General features: G+C 47.9%; 1 protein-coding gene across 1 annotated transcript in view; it reads left to right on the forward strand.

Annotated features, from left to right (window-relative positions):
• Positions 1–14,031, forward strand: part of ARL13A (ARF like GTPase 13A) — an 890,733-nt gene that overhangs the window by 272,243 nt on the left and 604,459 nt on the right. The gene's annotated exons all lie outside the window — the stretch shown is intronic.

The following is a 14,031-nucleotide window of genomic DNA, read 5'->3' on the forward strand; positions in this document are numbered from 1 at the left end:
ACAACTGCCGAACGTAGCTATTGGAAGAGAAAGACATATCACCCGAGCATAGATTAACTGATCAAGGATCTTACAGGGGCAACCACCTTCAGAAAACCGGATCTACGCTCTGGATACCATCAAAGCAGACTAGCCAAAGAATCAGGGTACATTACGACCTTCCCATTACATCTCGGGCTGCAGAGGTATTGTTGTCTGAACTTCGGGATTTCCTCTGCAACTGAGGTGTTTCAACACAAAATCCTGCATGACCTCCCAGGAGTGACCAATGCCAGCAATGGCATTCTTGTGTACGGAAGAACGGACAAGGAACATAACTCCTGACTAACTCTGAGAGGTTCCATGTCATTTCATCGAGGGATGTTTTTTCGTGGAGGTTTTTACTGCAGATTTTTAAATGAAAAAACTCATAAAAAAATTTATTTTTTATTTTTGGGGGGGTTCCCCCCCAAACACCAATCCCCTTTATTTTTTTTGCTATTCTCGAACACCGACACCTATATATATATATGTCAAACTCCTCCTAAAAATTCAATGATTTTTTCAGTAAAAAAAAAAAATCACCTTAAAAACCCCCACGAAAAAACAGACCGGGATGAAAGGGCATTGTACCCTCATAGAAGACTGCAGACTAACACTACACATGGAAAAGTGCAAGTCTGGAAAGAAAATGTTCAGCTTTTTCAGGTATGTGTTTAACGAAAAAGGCATATCTCCAGACCCTAGCAAGTTGGCAGACATTAAGAATGGCAACGCTCCTACTAGTGCCACCAAGGTTTGTAGTTTTCTCAGAATGGCCACCTACTGTGGGCAGTTCATCTCCGACCTGGCCCCTACTGCCACCCACTGTGGGAACTCACCAAAACAAATGTCACCTGAGAGTGGGGAGAAGCACATGAAGCCGGCTTCCAATGGATAAAGGACTCTTTGCTAGGAGATGCAACCATGGCGTACTTCGGCACTTCCCGAGAAACAGAAGGTTCAAGAGGGGATGATGTAACCTATAGCATTTGCACACAGAGCCCTGACCTCCACTGAGATGAACTATGCACACATCGAAAAGGAAGCATTAACCATCCTATGGGGATGCAGGCACTTCCATGTGTACATCGTTGGTAACCGAGTCAAAGTCCTCACAGACCACAAGCCGCTGGTACCAATATTTAAAGGATCAGCCCCACAACCTCTTGTGGGAATCGAGTGCTGGATGCTACAGTTACAACAATTTGACAAAGAGTTCCAATACAGAGCCAGAGCTCACGACACCCTCGGCCAGCGACCCCAAGAGAATGCGAAGCAGCGCTGGAAGCTGAAGAACACATCTACCAAGTTGTTGCATGTGCCTGACCAAAAACGATTTGGCCACAAGACATCATTGAAGAAATTAAAGTTAATCACTGTAGTGACTAGAGTACTCATAGTCTATAGTCCCCTTTCCTTCATCCTTGTGGGCATCCCCCAACATGGGGACAGTACCGGAACCTTTGGCAGCAATAAATTGAGCTTCCACTTTAAATTTAGTATAGCGAGTGGGGTGCAGCTACGGGCATGGGAACACCCCGCTGAGGCCCCACTCTACGGACCCTTTGAACACATTGGATGCTTAGATACCTGGCTAGACCTAAACATGTTAGCCTTTGGCATACTAGCTGGGGAAGGTGGGTGGGAGGTATGGAGGAAAGGGGACTATGAGTACTCTAGTCACTACAGTGAGTAACTTTAATTACTAAAACGTCCCGTCCATTTTCCTCCATCCTTGTGGGTGATTCCACCGGACAAGAAACATCGGGTGGAGCTCTGATAACCTGCCTCATTACTAGGTTGAAGCAAAAAGGTTCTTCTGAACTGCCTGACCAAACTCTGCATGGCGCCTGGAGCTGGTGTCCAGTGAGTAGTGTTTACAGAAGCCAACGGAGTGGCCCAATTAGCCGCCTTGCTGATGACATCCCAAGACGCGTGTCTCTGAAATGCGATGGCTATGGCCTTGGCTCTGACTGCATGACCATAAACCTCTTCAGAAACAGGTTTGGCCATGGCCCAATACACCTCTGAAATGCCCTGAATCACCCAACGGGCGATGGAAGCTTTAGAAGCCTGAGAGCCCCCAAAAGTCACAAACAATGTCTTGGACTTCCTGAAGGATTTCATCTGAGAGAGATGAAACTTGAGGACCCTCCTGAGGTCCAGGGAATGCAGAGGCCTCTCTGCCTCTGACTGAGAGTTCATGAAGAACACCAGCAGCCAGATCTCTCTATTCAGATGAAATGGAGAGACCACCTTGGGCAAGAAACGTGGGTGAATGCGCAAGATGACTTTGTCATTGTGAAATGTGGTGAATGGCTCACACGAAGACAATGCCTACAGGTCAGTAACCCTGCGCACAGAGGTGAGAGCCACTGATAAAACAGCCTTTAGCATCAACAAGTGGATTTCTACCAAACCCATCGGCTTGAAAGGCTTGCGTTGCAAAGTCACAAGAACCACATTGAGGTCTCTGACCGGATGAGGTCTATGTACCGGAGGAAAAAGCCTAGACAACTCCTTAAGGTGGCCCATAACCACCAGGTTGGCTGCCAAAAACACATGCTCGGGGGAATTCTTGTAAGACCCGATGGCTGTCAAATACGTGCAGCAAGTATTCACTTTGACTCCCGATTGCGCCAGGTGCGACGAAAAAGCCAATACATCATCCAGAGGACAGGTGACAGGGTCCAGTCTCTTGTTGCAAGCCCAATTGCAGAACCTAGTCCATTTTCTCCTATACTGGGACTGAGTCAAGGGCCTCCTGGCCTACTGAATGATGTCCCAGTTGTCGTCTGAAAATTGAGCGTTCTGAAGCCTCAGCTGATCAGGAACCATGCCGCCAGAGCCAGTTTGGCCGGGTTTGGATGTTCCACTGCCCCACCCACTGTGTTAGGAATCCCCTGCTGGGAATCGAAAGATGGACAGGACCCTGGTAGCCCAACTGCAGCAGATCCGAAAACCAGTGTCTCGAAGTCCAATGGGGGCAACTAGGATGAAGCTACAAACCATAGAGACCCGGAACTTGCAGAGAGTCCGTTGGAGCAGATGGCAGGGTGAGAACGCATAACACCTGCGGCCGTGCCAACAGATATTGAAGGCGTCTACCAGTTTCCCCCGACCCCGACCTGCCCATGAAGCAAACTAGGGGCACTCGGGGGTTGCAAAGGGATGGGAACAAATGCAGCTCAGTGAATCCCCAATGGTAGAACAGGTAAAACAAGGAGACGTTCTACAACTCCCACTCGTAGGTGTTGAATCCCAAGCTACTCAGCTGGTCTGCTTCTGCATTGCTGTCCCCGCAGAGGTGGACTGCTGAGTTCCAAATCCCCTCCATCAGAGCCCATTCCCAGATTGAAACCGCCTCCGTGCAGAGGAGGGGGGAACATGTGCCAGCCTACTTGTTCAGGTGAAACAGCATAGTAGAATTGTCCGTCCTAACCAGAACCGACTTGTTCCTGATGAGGGGAAAAAATGCCTTGAGGACCAGGCCCACTGCCCTGAGCTTGAGCAGACTGATATGCAGGAGGGCTTCCATCCTGGACCATGCACCACAACTCTTCTTTCATAACTTGGGAATCCGTCACCATCGGATAACACCATACTGGCCACAAGCAAATGGAGATGCCGAAAAGTTTATGGCATTAATAAACAAAGTGGTGCAAATTGCCAAAGACAAAAACAGGCCATGGCTCCAAGAGCTATATTGTTTCCTTTGCTTAAACCAGACCCCACACTCATCAGATGCAGAGTGGGATAAACAACAACGCTGAGTGCACAACAAGAACGAGAGTCAGGCCCGACAAGCCACCCCAAGCACCCTGCAGGTAGGAGACATGGCGCTAGGGAAGAACCGGGTGCCACCAAGGAAACTAGCCCTCACGTATGAATCAAAACCATGGACAGTCGTGGAAAAGAACCACTGCATGGTAACAGCATCACGAGGAAGCAAGAAGGTGACCTGAAACACCTCCCAATTTCGGAAAGTCCCGACAACCCTGTGGCTGCAGGAACCACCACGGAGCATGGCGAACAGACTCTTGCAGAGACGGAACAGCTACAAGAAGCCGAAGGCCCTTCCCAGAACACTGACCACGAGATGCCGCCAGTGAACAAGGGAGAATGAGTCCTCCCAAGTACCAACACTGCCCCGAGAGTGAAAAGCCACCACCTGTACTCACTGCGGCTGCAACCAGCACCGTCCACCCGGCTCAGAGTTATTGTGCCTCATGGTATCGTTGGCGAACTAGTACACCGGACAAGCGTAAGACTGTGAAAAGTTGATTTAAAGTTGTTCATCTAAATTCATGTTGGTATTCAGTTTGGCGAGGGATGTGAAATGGTCATGTGACCACAACTAACGGCATGACGAATAGCATCATGCCATATGTGAAGAGAATGAACAAATGAGGGCAAAAGACTGCCAACGGGACATTGCGTCCCTGTCACCAAATAAGTGTGTGTGTGTGCCTTATAACTGTGGGGCCTGGTAGCAGCCAGGCCCCTCCTAACAACATCACAGGAATCACAACCCATTCAATCAAAACCCAGGCCAAAAACTCCAAGCTTCACAATGATGATCAACGGACCAACATCATACTGACTTTCAACCTCAATCCATTTCTCTAACCCAGAAGTAGCTCTTACTTCCTGTGAGTGTCTACCCCATCCACCATCTTGACGTGGGTTTTATCGTCCATGTCTTCTGATATTGTCTCCAATTTCTCCCATGTAGGCAATCTTGATATCTGACAAACTGGCCTTCTATTGATTAAAAGAGTGTTAAAACAGGAAACTTGGAGGAACTTGGAACAAACTGCACATAGTAAGGATACAGTCGTGTTCTGGCAGATTGGATCTCGTGGATTAGGGTACCCTGGTCCATCTGCAGGGGTTAGCTATAATGTAACCCCCCCCCCAATGGATAAATCACTTCTTTGTTTAATCCTCCTCGTGCCCTTTTACCAGTCCCCTGCAACTCACCTCTTGTAACATCAGTAGGCAAGAGAAGCAGATTGATTTCGATTGTTCTGTATTTTTTGTGCAGAGGTGCAAACAAAGCTCTTTTTGTCGCCTAGCCAGAAAGCCCTTGTGTCTGATTTGGTCCCGTTAGAAGTGTTTAAACACAATGAAGCTCTCTGGGTTCACTAGAATTGTTTATGCATCTGCGTCGTAGTTTTCTTTTCCTCTGAGCTAAAAGAAAGATATAATTCTGCTGGTTTTCAAGACGGGAGATTGGTTCGACCGCTAATGCTAGCCCCCTTTTTCCCTTCTTGATTCATCGACTAAATGGTGCAGACACCTATACAGATAGATGTGCTGGATTGAGCTTTGATAAGTCATGTTTTCTCAGACATACCTTTCAGCATCCAGGAAGGCGTGGATACTGTTGAGCTGGCACTAAACCTCGGTGGAAACCTTGATAAATATGTTTTGGGATACTAGAGGTCGATTAACCTAGGGTTTTGGGATTTGAGCATTGCCTTTGACTGAGTTCAGCAACCCAAATTACACATTACGTTCTTTCATAATGTTCCGCTCTCTCCTGGTTATTTTGGTGGAAATGCACCCCAATCTTACCTCTAGGATGTACTTTAAACAGGTGACCGATTTGACGCTTTCTTTCAACTTGTGGGTTAGTCAGTGGTGAGTGTGGGCATCCCTTCTTTTTAACCTATATGGTAACTCCAGATAAAGTGAACTAAATCAAATCTCTTTGAACCAGTGCTTAATTTGTGGTGGTGTTGCCAGGGCTCAGCCTGGTACTTATTTCTGAGCCGCGGCACTTATTTTCTCAGACTCAATCTGATTATGATGTTGTGTTTTTCCAACTTTATTATTAAATCTCAATCAGTAGTTGTCGCACAACAAGCAACAACAGCGTGCACTAGCCACATTCCCGTTGCCCTTAAACATTTATCTAAATGAGTATGTTATTTGGCATCTGTTAATAGCACATTTTCCATGGATAGTGCATCTACCACCCAAAATAGCCAGTGGTTGTTGCAGCATAAACCCTTAATATGCAGGTACTGTGAGGGAAGAATCATGGGTTTTGGCAGCGGTGGGCTGGGGGGGTGCCCGCTTGATGTGTCCCAGGTGCGCTAGAAAATATTTGGGCCTGGCCTGATTTGTTGACATATTAAGCACTGCTTCAAATGAGCACCCGTCACTTATAGGTAACCGGAATATCTGTACTTTACCTTCTGCCGACAATGTTATTCTGTTAGCCTGGACAAGGATATCACTGCAAGCACGAATAAATGGTTATTTGAGCTACTTGGGCGCTCGCAATTTCCAACTGAATATCTCAAGTCAACTCTCATGGGTGTAGCACGCTCTGGTGGAAGGTTTCTCCCAATAATGGCAGCCGATAAGAAATTGGAGTGGGTTAGTCAATTCCATTACTTAGAGAGGAGTTTCTCAAGTAATCTAAAGTGGGACCCACATATTAGTTCCCAAGCGTCGAAACTGGTCCAGGCGAAGAGAGCTCTGTTCAGACTTGGGAGTAATATGCACGGTTTAACACGTGATCCTACCCCGGTAGCTACATATGGTGAGGAAGTTGAGGAAGTCTGGAGCCTATTCCATTCAATTAAAAGAAAACTAATGACACCTTATGGGGCCTGCGGCGGGGATGCAAGCTCGCTCTCTGTCTTTTCAATCTTTACCTCACGGACCTGGGAGTCATATTGGCCAGGTCGAGAACCTTCCTGCCAGGTTTAGGTAAGACAATAATGGATGGCCAGCCTACGCTGACAATATGAACATTTTTGATTTCACACCTATTGGGCTGCAGCAGAGTTTGAACTAAAGAATGATTTAATTATTAATCATAGTAAGACTACAGAATCATACTTTTGTCCTTCAGTATTCAACTAGAGCCTAAATTGGAGCTTGGATATAATTCCTTTACAAGTAACAATTCAATTCATTTACTAGGCTACTTGTTTACTAATAATCCTAATAAGAGTGCCCTAAACTGGTGTTATGCCTTACAACGCTGACGTATACAGTCCAAAAGAAAAAGGTGAAATCTAAAGTCACCCGATTTAGCCTAATTCCGTTGATTTCATACTATAAACAAAAGATACCTGGAATTGTTTATAGATTGGAATTCAAATCAAGTTGTGATTGTCAATTTATTGATAAGATTAGACTTATTTGACCTACTGTCTGATCTCTTCAGATGTGTGTTCTCATTGCTGTCATACACCACAAACACGGGCTACTTCCTCTCCGTGCCCTAGTTACTTGGAGGTGTTCTAAATAGGTGTGCTGGGATTGGTAGGTCTGACAGGGAAATATTGGGTCTTTGTTTTCTTACCACAATAGGTTGCCTCTTCCTAACACAAGATTTGTGTCAGTCATGTTTGTGTAATAGAGTCCCTTGAAGCCCCACCCTAATGTACTGAGTTCATGGCTTCCTTGGCTAGAGTTGCAGTTCATTACGAGGGGACAATATGAGTTGCTTGCTTTTTCCCAGTATTTTCTCGCCTCCACAGGCAATGGTATGATATTGTCTGTCAGTGCTCTGTTTGAAGGTAACCATTTTCTGCACTGGATGTTAGGGATTTCTAATAATTTTGTTTATTTATTATTTATTCAGATTTGTAGAGCGCACGTCAGCCCGGGGGCATCGTGGCGCTTGTTAAAGAAAATGGGCCGCATTACGAGTCCGGCGGTAACCGCGGCGGTAAAACCGCCTGGTTACCGCCGGATTCGTATTAACATTCCGCCTCCGTGATTCCCGGAATTACCGGGGCATCACAACCCCGGTTTTCCGGGAATCACGGAGGCGGAATGGTGTTAATCCCCTTTCCCATTGAGTCCTATGGGGCTCGATGGGAATGGGGATCATGGAAACACCGGCAGCATCTCGTAATGCTGCCGGTGTTTCCTCGGCCGCCTGCAGGCGGGCGGTGTTAAACCCGCCAGGTCAGACCTGGCGGGAACATCACCTCCCGCCTGCAGGAGTTGTGATCGCCCGGCATGGAAACAACGGTGGCGGCGGGTTTACCGCCACCGTTGTTTCCATACCGGGCGATTTGTAATGAGGCCCAATATCTTAGTTACATAGGATTCAATATTTACATACACATCAAATATTTACAGTAGACAAGGACATATATACAAGTTAGAAATGCAGTATATTTACATGGATTCCTGAAGGTTGCCTATTATTTTGCCAGGGAAGAGGTTTTCAGTTTCCTGCGAAAGATCGGGAGTGAGTTTTCCGCTCTAATGTCTGCAGGAAGGGCGTTCCAGGTCTTGGCTGCAATGTAGGGGAAACTAAGACCTCCGGCTTTGGCTTTTTTTGATGCGTGGGATGTAGAGCAGGTTGGAGTATGGCGTCCTGGTGGGGCGGGATGAGGATGGTTTGAGGATGGTCTCTGATAGATAGGGCGGGGCAAAGAGAGAGAGGCATTTGTGTGTGAGGGTGAGGATTTTGAGAGTGATCCGTTCCTTGACCGGGAGCCATTGGGCTGAGTGTCTGGCAAGGGAGATATGCTCTCTTCTTGGGATGCTGAGAGCGGCCCGGAGCGCATTGTTCTGCGTGACTTGAAGTCTGTATAGGTTTTTGGCTGATGTGCCTGCTAGGAGAGCATTGCAGTAGTCCAATTTGGCTCCAATGGTTGCTCTAGCTATAGAGAGGCAGTTGGGTTTAGAGAGGTAGGGCTTGATGGCGTTTATGAGTTTGGTGTTATGCGTAGATGAGGAGGTGATTGCGCTGACTTGTCTGGTCATAGATAGTGAGGAGTCTAGGTATACTCCCAGTGTCTTTACGGCTGTGGAAACGGGAATGATGGAGTTGTCAATGGAGAAGTTAGCGTACAGTTTGTCAAGTTTGTCTAGGGTGTTCTGTTGACCTAGTATCATGATTTCCGTCTTGTCGCCATTGAGGCAAAGGCCATTAACTGCCATCCATGCCTTGATGATGGAGTAAATTGTGTGGAGTGCCTTGGCGTCTTCGTTGTATGATCCCGAGAGGGGTAGAAGTACTTGTGTGTCGTCCGTGTAGTTAGTGTATGTGATACTGTGTGAGTCTAGTTTGTCAAAGAGGGGCTTAGTGAACAGGTTGTAAAGTGTGGGTGCAGCGCATGATCCCTGAGGGACCCCACAGTGGATTGTCGTGGGAGTGGCGTTGGCGATGTCCAAGAAGACTTTCATGGCTCTTCCCTCTAGGAAGGTGGTGACCCATAGAGCTGATTCTTTAGAGAAATTGGCTGAGTGTGTGAGGTGGGCTGTGAGAGTCTTGTGGTCAACGAGATCGAAAGCGGCTGAGAGATCTAGAAGGAGCAGAAGAGCAGGCTTGCCTTTGTCCATGATTTGGGTGATCTGGCTCTTCAGATCCACCAGGGCTGTTTCTGTGCCATGTCTTTCCGGAAGCCTGATTGCCTAGTCCCAAGGATGGAGTGCGTTTCCAGAAAGTGTTGGATTTGGCAGTGTGCGGCTTTGTCCAATAGTTTCAGGAGGAATGGCACTGTGGTTATTGGTCTGTAGTTGTTGGGTTGTGAGGGGTCGAGAGTAGGTTTTTTTAGGAGAGGCCGGACCCAGGCCTCTTTGAGGTTGGCTGGGATGATGCCTGTTTTAAAAGAGGCATTGATGAATGCCGTAAAGAGTGGCGCAAAGCAATCCGCGCAGTCTTTGATGAGTTTTGGAGGGCAGATGTCGCCTTTACAGGGGGAGGGTTTGAGATTTTTCAGTAGGTTTATCACCTCTGATTCGGTGACGTCCCTGAAGGAGAAGTCAGGCATGGCGGGCTTGGACGAGGTGGGTGGGGTGTTGGTAGGCTTGGTTTCTGTCTGTTGAGGAAGTGTTTTGTAGTGGTCTTTGATTTCTTTTGGAGAAGGTCAATTTTATGTAGCATGGCAGCTAGAATGCTGCTACACCAAGCTTCATCTTTGATTATTTCATCCGGTGTATTGGGGGGAGATGAGCTTGTTGAAAATGGTGAAGATCTCTTTAGAGTGTGATTTGGCATTAGAGATTCGTGTGTTGAAAGCGTTGGCTTTGGCATCTGTGATGGCTATTTTGTATTGGTGGGAGATTGAATTGAATTTGCTTTTGGTGCTGGTGAAGGGTTAGATTGCCAGTCTTTTCGTGCTAGTCTTTTGTGGGATCGCATTGAGTGCAGTTCTTCAGCAAACCATGAGTTGGTATGTAGGGATTTCCTCTCTTTTTTCCAATCAAGTGGTGCTATTTCATTGATGACTTTGGTGATGACATCTTTGTAGATGTCTGCTAGGATATTGGGGTCATTAGCGAATGGGGGAGCTAACTCAGGGGTATTGAGGTATGGGCGCAGGTTATCCTCTGTGAGTTTTTTTGAGCTTCTGACTTGTGCAGCGATAGCAGGGGTCAGGATTTTGTGGTTTTTGGTGATAGGAATAAGGAACTCGATGCAGTTGTGGTCAGTCCAAGGCAGTGCGGAGTTAGAGGTGATAGTGGAGAGGCAATTATGGTCTGCAATCCAATCAAGAATGCGGCTTTTGGCGTGAGTAGGGCTTTCTACTTTTTGGGTGAAGCCCAGGTCATTAAGTTCCTTCGTGAGGGTGACTGCAGATTTATCCTTAGTATCGTTGAATCCGAGATGGAGGTCTCCTAGTAGCAGGGTTTTGGTGGAGCTTTTGATATTATTGCCGAGGATGTGAATGATGTTTTCCTGGGAGTCTGTGGTGATGCCTGGGGGGGCGGTATAGAAGGTGTATGTTAATGGTGCTGTTGGGTGATAGTGTGAGTTTGGCCGAAAGGAGGTCAGAGTTCTTTGTCGGGGGGTGATTGACGGGTCTGAGCTGGAGGTTCTCCTTGTAGATGAGGGCTACTCCGCCTCCTATTCGATCTGGCCTGTCTTGTCTGAGTATGGTGAAGCCAGGTGGTAGTGCAAGTGCAATGGCGGGGCCTGATGCTTCGTGTAACCAAGTTTCTGTGATGGCTAATAGGTCAATGTTATTGCAGGTTATAAGGTCATGAATATCAGATGCATGAGCTGGGAGTGATCTGACATTGAGGAGGGCACATTTGATGTAGGGTGTGTGTGGTTTATTAGAGTTGGTGCGAGTGGTGGTCGTGACAGATATTTTATGTGAGGTAGTATTGTGGGCTGTGATGTGGTTAGCGGGTGGAAGTCTGTGGAAGAGTGGGTGACCCATGCAGGGGCTGTGTTTGGAGGTGGTGCGGGAACTCAGTCTATAGTTTCTGTGTTCAGTGGGAGGGGGTTTAGTGCAGAGTTCTATGGTCTGAGTGCGAGCTCTAAGTCTTTCTCGTCTAAGCATAATTACGACGCAGGGTGTTTGGGGCGGCTGAGTATGTGGGGTATCCGGGGTAGCCGAGGTGCTTGGTGGTAGGGCGTGTGTTGAATGGTATGGGAGTGAGGGGATGGATATGTGTATTGAGTTGGAGAGCAGTGAGTGTTGCGAGGAGAGTGAGCAGCGTGGTGGTGGTAGCGGCGAGCTTGCAGGACGCTATGTGCATGATTGTATGCTAGGATGGGCTGTGTCTGGAGGAGGGCACAGTAGGTGGGGTGGACCTAGCCTAGGGTAGGCGGGAGTGGATGGTTCAGAGTGGGCTGAAAAGCATCCTAGATGCTAGGTGCAGATGAGCGACTATAAGGCACAATATGAGTCAAGTGTGGTCTGGTAGCGACCATAAGGCACAACACACTTCAAAATGTGGTCTGTTTGTTCCATACACTTAACAGTTTCCATTATGTGCCATTTTTTAATACTGACAGCAAGATAATATGTTGTCCAATTTTTCCAAGGTTTCCACAACAATGATATGGTTTGTCTATGCCACCTCCACTCCATTTTAATCACTAATAGCAATTGATTGGACTTATCACTTCAGTCTGGTACACCTCCACCTCGAAGAACTACATCCAAGATGCCTGAAGCCCTTTAACAATCAGAGCTCGCGCTGTTAAATTATCTGAAATTGTCAGTGAGATAGCTTTGTGTGTACCTCCCACACACTCTGTTTATTGTCCCAGTTCTCAAAGGCTTATGAGAGGGTGTTGAGGTGCTCGTTCTCCCTGTTTTGCCGGAGAGGAATTACCGTGGTTTCCAGGTGCTGTTTGCACAATCTTCTATGTGATGCCATCTGTGGTGATCGGTAAAAGGGTCATGACCCTGCCTCACTGGAGAACTCCATTTCACGTCTTCTTTCAGCGACTGTTAATACTGTAAGGTTTTACTTGGGGCCCTCGAACCGAGTAGGCGGAACGTAATATGCGGGAGCCAGGTCACATGCAACTTGTCTTTATTGATACAAGGCAGGAACTGCCGAACTCCCCGTAGCCCCCTCCCTAACCCAACGTCAGTTCCCCTTATTGGGGAGAATGAGACGGCAACGGCGGTCTGCCCACACAACGATGTGGGCGGGCTGCATGCCCTGTGGACCGACCTGACATCTCCCTCCTTTTTAGCAGGCAAGACGCTTGACTCTCCTCACTCCATCTCTTCTATGAGTCTGTCAGGTTTTAGACAGCTTCTCTGGGGTCGACCGTTGTTGCAGGGTGTCCTCTCAGTTTGTCCCTGTGGCATCAGATTGTCCTCGCTTTCCGAGGCCTCACACTCTCCCAGGTAGGGGGTGTCTCGATCGTGATCATCGTCACTGTATCCAGTTCCATCCTGTGCGTACTCCATGTGGCTCCTCTGAGGTTTGAAGTACGATACATTCCGAGTGACAGAGGATTGGTCGTTTCTCTGGGCCATGATCATTGTCCCTTTTCTATGCGTGACAGACAGTGGTTCTTGTGCGAACGTGGCGTCCTCCTTTCTTTGTTTGGGTTGTCTCAACCACACTTGGTCTCCGGGCTCAATGTTGGACTCCTGTGCTTTCCTTTTGTGGTCCATGACTTCCTTCATCCTGGCCTTCGCTGTGACATCTTTGTCTCTGGCCTCCTGTTCGAGTGGCTTGGCCTCGGTCGAGTGTGTGTCTTCCGGAGCCGCATCTGAATCGGTCTTCGGAACATCAGGTCAGCAGGGCATATGCCCGTCGTGCTATGGGGCGTGTGTCGATAGTCCCTAAGGAACTGATAGAGTGCTTGCTCAAAAGGTTTGTTAAGTATGGCCGCTATTTGTAGGGTTCTTTTGATGTTGGCTATGAATCTCTCGACCATGCCGTTTGCCTGTGGCCATCGTGGTGTAATTTTCCGATGGTGAAACCCCATGTATTTCGCAAAGTTTTCAAAGTCCTTGCTCATGAATGGTGCTCCATTGTCGGACTTTATGACCCTGGGTATTCCGTATGTGGACAGCATGCGGTCCATTGCTGGGATGACGCTGGAGGCTGCAGTGCTGTCGATGATTTGTGCCTCTGGAAATCTTGAGTGCTCGTCTATTAGCACTAACACGTATGTGCCATCTCTTAGGGGTCCAAAGAAATCCACCGCAAGTTCCTCCCACACATGTCCTGGTAGTGTTGACATGTGAAGTGGGCTTGGGTGTGGAGGCGCTGCTACTTGCGAGCACGTCGTACATTGGCCTATCATTTCTTCGACCATCACGTCCAGTCTGGGGAACCACACCTTTTGCCTTAGTAGTCTCTTGGTGGCGACCACTCCCCGGTGGCTTTCATGGGCTACTTGGATCGTTCTGGTGCGTAATGACTTCGGGAGGAGTATTTTGTATTACATGATTGTCGACTATGGGGAGTTCGTCTCAGACCTGGTCTATGTGTTTGATGTCTTCTTGAATCTCCTCCGGTTCCTGTCTCGCTTGTTGACGCATTTGCGCTCTTCTGTCTTCTTGCATGCAGTGACGTACAATTCGTAATGCCGGGTCCTGCTCTGAATGTGTGATTATGTCTGCCCACCTCACGGACAGGGGCTGCAAGTGGTGGACAACATAGTTGAGATATTCATCGGCGATGGATGGTTGAGGGTTGGCAGGGCCAGTTGGGTGGCGAGACAGATAGTCAGCCGGGTTGTCTTCTTTTCCCGGGCGGTGCTTAGTGATGAATTTGTAGTCCTGCAGACGTAGACCCCATCAGGCTATCCTTGGCGGC

The sequence above is a fragment of the Ambystoma mexicanum genome, chromosome 5p (assembly GCF_040938575.1).
Source record: "Ambystoma mexicanum isolate Mex_15411 chromosome 5p, UKY_AmexF1_1, whole genome shotgun sequence".
Taxonomy (NCBI): domain Eukaryota; kingdom Metazoa; phylum Chordata; class Amphibia; order Caudata; family Ambystomatidae; genus Ambystoma; species Ambystoma mexicanum.